The sequence below is a fragment of the Trachymyrmex septentrionalis genome, unplaced genomic scaffold (assembly GCF_001594115.1).
Source record: "Trachymyrmex septentrionalis isolate Tsep2-gDNA-1 unplaced genomic scaffold, Tsep1.0 scaffold52, whole genome shotgun sequence".
NCBI lineage: Eukaryota > Metazoa > Arthropoda > Insecta > Hymenoptera > Formicidae > Trachymyrmex > Trachymyrmex septentrionalis.
In genome coordinates, this window is record NW_017305694.1 from 1,197,923 (window position 1) to 1,203,081 (window position 5,159).

Here is a 5,159-nt window from a genome sequence, read left to right on the forward strand (position 1 = left end):
TTATGCATTGTTTACAACACACGGAGTAAGAAGTAAGAGTAAGAAATTGAAAATCACAGCTGAATGTGAGAAGAATAATCGACTGTGATTGGTCTTTCTTTTCTTACTTTTACTTCTTACTCCGTGCATTGTTAACGACGCATAACACTTTGAGTGCCAAAAGCACAATGCATTAAAGATCGCATAAATATAAAGATAATAGGAAATTAAAGTAACGATAAAAATAACGATAGCGCTGTTACTTCTCAAACTTGTATATATCTATTTAATATTTTTTCAGACGCTTTTAATAATAAATATAATAGACGACAGAACAGAATATTCTTTCATACATTTTGAAAGAGATCATAATCATGCATTTTTTAATATCTAAGTGCAAACAATTTATATATATTTTGCTATTACATTTGTTGACATATAACAAAGTACATATTCGCAATATTACGCGATGTAATACATCAGCATAAAGTTACATTTCGTGAGATCTATAGAACTACAGTCAACTAGGTTATTCGATGAGACGAAGAATACTACACAAGGTTGAAAGTACGATCACTATGGAAGATATTTCCAAATCAATGATCTGAAGATTACATGGCCGGTAAGCAGAACGGTTCTGACTTCTAAAAACTATCGTCAAAGCAAGCAGGTACCAAAGCCTCTTCTGACCAGTGGACTGTGCATTCGGCACGACTCGACTGTTCGCGAATCGATTCAGCCGTTTCTGCCTATCTCGCTGTCTTCGTTTATCTTGTCCACTCTTCTATTTATGCTATCGTTTACTTTGTGCCAGACAAAACAACCATGAGCAAGCGAAAGAGCAAGCTCGCTTATTTTTCATGCCGCGCAATTCGGTATTCGGATTCCTCTATTCCGATTTCCCGTTTGCTTTGCACCCCGGAAAACTAATATTGCTTTTTGTTGTACTCTATATTCGTGTCGCTAATGGCAGATAAAGAAGATTAAATATGACATTGCAAATATATCAGAATCTTTATTGTACAATTTTTATCTGTGTACCTCGGGAGACATAAAATATTCGACATCTATGTTGAGAACGAAATGTTTTAAATAACAAAGACATCCAAAAAATATTTTAAAACCTACAGGTAACTCAACGATAATAGTTATATCAATTTTAAAATATATTTTTTATCTTTTAAATGTGTGGGTTTTAGAGAAAATTTATCGAATATTTGACGTAACGTTCAATTCAACGATTTGCCTTCATTTAATCGATCAAGTAAACTTAATCCGTCGTTGATTTAATATCGTTCTTTTTTTGTCCTCATTGAACATTGTTTTTTAACGAATTTTAAATTTCAGTTTTAGTTTACTTTCCATTTGACTGAACAAAGCCACGTGAATAGCAGAACATATTCTGCGGTTTTCTTTTTCTTTACCTTCTACATATTCTTTGCATATTTTTCATTCTTCATATACGTCTGCTTTCTGACTTTTTATATCTTCTCTACATTATATAATAAAAAAAAACATAACTCTTTTTATACTTGCTCGAAGATAGTACGGAGAAAGAGAGAGATATCTTATATTATTTATTAAATTATGTATAAAATCGTATATTGAAAAGAGAAATAGAAATGTAAAAAAAAAAAGAAAAGAGTTGTGCCATAAAAAATCATCCAAATTGTCGGCAAAAAAAATTGAAAGTATTGAATACTCGTATATGACATACATATTTGAGAAAACTGGGCTTTATAGAAAATATAATATGTACGGCAGCGAGCCAAGGCAACCAAGCATGTCGACCAACCAGTATCATTCTCAAGCTGCTCTCTCCTCGCCAATCAGCCCACTCCCGTTTCATAGAAGCGAGAAAATAATAAAAGGAAATAAAACTGGCTATGTGAGACGGTGAGAGAAATGAAAAATAGTTTGCCAAAGGGAATGTGGGTCACGGTCCCATGTAAATCAATGAGAATTGAATTTGTCCGAAGCAATAAGCGCAATACATGATTTAATTGAAATCCATATATATAAATTTCCTTTATGTTTGTAAAAAAAAAACCATCTGAAAACAGATCTCGTAGTTGTTTCATATTCGCAAACTTCGGCATGATATTGTGGATCTTGTACGATTAAACGAAAATACGAAAATACTTTGTAAACAGGAAAGCAATTATCGGTTTAATAACTTCGAAAAAATTTACCTTCTGTCTGGCAATAATTTCATAACAGTACATTATAATAATTGATTAATGAAAAATATATAAGTAAAATATAGTACAGTACATATATTTGAAAAATAATGTCATCTTTGAGATAAAATCGAATAAACGCAACAAAGGGACATTTTATTCCCTTGTTAAAGTTTCTACTATAAAGTGCATGCATTTAAATCATACTAAAGCAGACGGGCAATCCAAGCAGAGCAAGGATTATCTTGGCAAGAACATCCAATAACTTTGTGAAAAGTCTAATTCTTTTATCCTGCGATTTTAAAGCTTCCAGACAAATGCTCCAATTTATTGGTATTAAAGAAGATAATAAGAGGATTGCTATATGTAAAAAATCGATCACATTACGATAAAGATTGATGTTAACTACGAGTACGTATGTCTTTTATAAAGCATGAAATCGAGACTTTGACAGATTATTGAATTAAACAAAATATTAAACGAAATATAAATTTAACAAAATATATATAGTGTAAACACCCCTAATATGTCTTCTTCAATAATTACTAATGTGATGCGGTAATTAAAATATCGCGTCAGAATTATTGCAATCCCATGCGAAATACGACGATGCCAGGCGCGCGTTAATCTATTCACGTACGTGACATCATGACAATGAAATTAATGATGATTATGATACACGGGATTATGATACACAAATCCACCGTTCTTCAGTGAATCCATCTACGTAACACGCTGCAAGAGTACCACGGCTACTCAGCCCGCGCTCTCTAAAAGTGGTCCATCAGAGAGTGCTGCAATAAGTTTACTCTTCTCCGTCAACATGGCAGGTTAAAGTTCACGGAAGCTAGATGGGTGCTGCTGAAAACGGGGCTTTTGGCTTAACACAGTTGCCTATCAAGTACGGCGCGCAGCTGTTTTAACGACCCATCACTGTACGCCAATCTTGCTTTAAAATTAGCAAATATTTTGTTAGCATTACGGCGAAAGGCACCGTCAATGTCAATAATATTTGTCGTAAAAAAGATAATGGCATTTACTGATATCCACAAAATTAGACTTGAGAAAACAATTACGCCTTATTGTAATATTAATTCAATCAATAATATGATGCTTCTAAGAAAAAGTGTTTTAATGTAACTGATTAACTGTTCGGTAACTGAGAATATTTCATCAGTTACTGGTGAAATATCATCAGTTACTGAATGGTTAATCAGTACATTGAAACACTTTTTCCTAAGGGTGAGCATTATGGTACGGTAAATTATCTTAAAAATAATCTTACAACTCCCTAGATGATTCAACTTGACGGGATCTCTCGTCGTGACGTCAGACGTGTCATCCTACGAGATATCCTAACTTCGGCAAGATATATCGAGCGGTCTGTAGATATACATAGCCATATCCTATATATATGTAGCTACATCGACGCAAGGGGAATACATGCAGCTTTCACCTGCCAATAATTTTTGCTGGAAGGATCTTGAAAGTTTGTACGAACGACGTTGATTTATATCGAACGAAAAGTGGTTCTTCTCTCCAGCGAATTAACGGCTGGATATAAATAGATTTACGGTATAGTCTCTTTTTTGTGTTTGGTAAACGTCAAATATATAATTACATATCTCTACGTGATATATTAATTTTTCTACGTTTCCGTAGAGCTTCGGGGCTAATTGTCGATGCTTTGTTGTTGCAGTTTAATGGAATGAAGTATTACATCTCGCCACGTACCGTTGAGGGGCATCCTAGAAAGTTCCACAGTGTCCAGTATGCAGTGAGTAAAGCGTAAAATATTCTATTTCCACTCTGGCTTTGCCAGGTACACGCTGCGACATTTACGCATCGTGAATTGTCTGAAGTATTTCGAGGCTGTTAATGCGTGTATGTGCGAACGGCCGGATGAATACAGATGCGTGTCTACGTGATCGAAATTTCGTACGCCGGTTTATGCTCGATAATCAATGCGAAAGCGACTAATCAGTTACCACCCGCACACGACGCGCAAATTGTCGTTTGGAGTGACGTAAATTGCTGTAGCCGTGGAAACGCCGAATAAAAATGTGTCGTGCGAACGGCGGGATAATAAAGAAGGGCGCGCGACATAATAAAGTTACGTAGACAAATCTTGTTAAAATTCATGATGCGGAATTAGCACATTATGACTTGCAAATTTGCAAAATGCGAGCACGCCGAAAATAAATACGACAGTATTGTCCACTATTACGGTTTCTCAAACGAGCGCATAATCTTCCCTCATACGATTAATGTTCATATACGTCTTTCGCAAATCAAGATAAACAGATGAATGATCATTCGCAATTAACAAACACTCCCTCCCCAAGTAAACTAAAAATCAACTGTAGCGAGCTTTCGCGCATTATTATCCTAATTGTTGATTTTATGAACAGGTTTTAGTACTCCCAACGTTAATGTATACGCAACGGAAATGTTTATGCGTACCCAAAACACGTGCATACATAAATATGTACGAGAGTGTTCGTAAATATTTCGTTTGCGTATTTATACATTGCCAGTGGTTCATGGGCGACGCTTGATTGATTACACCTGAGCCTGCTGCTAATTACTCAACGTAACATTTCGATTACCACATGCAACGGTTAACTGCATAGGATGTTTCGACTGATTAATATCAGTGTACTTAGATTAATGCGCAGCAAGAACGACAAAAATAACACTGGAGGCTAAGTATTATTAATTATTCTGAGATAATTGCGTGTTTTTTTTTTTTGCCATTTTAATATCATCGGTCGTACAGGACATTTGCATATCTACGCTAATGCGTCGTAATCAATAATACTGCAGGTAATCATAATATTATTGAACGATATATTCTTTGTGGAATTGTGCAATTAAGAAACCTCTCTGCGATGCGGCCATAAAGACCGATTACGCTAATTGTTGGTTGTATTAATGTACGTGTATTCCCCTGTATTCTCTACCTATAGTGTAATATATACATATATATATATATATATA

The 5,159-nt window shown here is 34.9% G+C and overlaps 1 protein-coding gene across 2 annotated transcripts in view; it reads left to right on the top strand.

Annotated features, from left to right (window-relative positions):
• LOC108751808 (limbic system-associated membrane protein-like) overlaps positions 1–5,159 on the top strand; it is a 178,156-nt gene that overhangs the window by 69,869 nt on the left and 103,128 nt on the right. For both annotated transcript variants that reach the window (XM_018492223.1, XM_018492224.1), the window contains exon 2: positions 3,859–3,936. The gene's annotated coding sequence lies outside the window, so the exon portion shown is untranslated. The remainder of the gene's footprint in view (positions 1–3,858; positions 3,937–5,159) is intronic.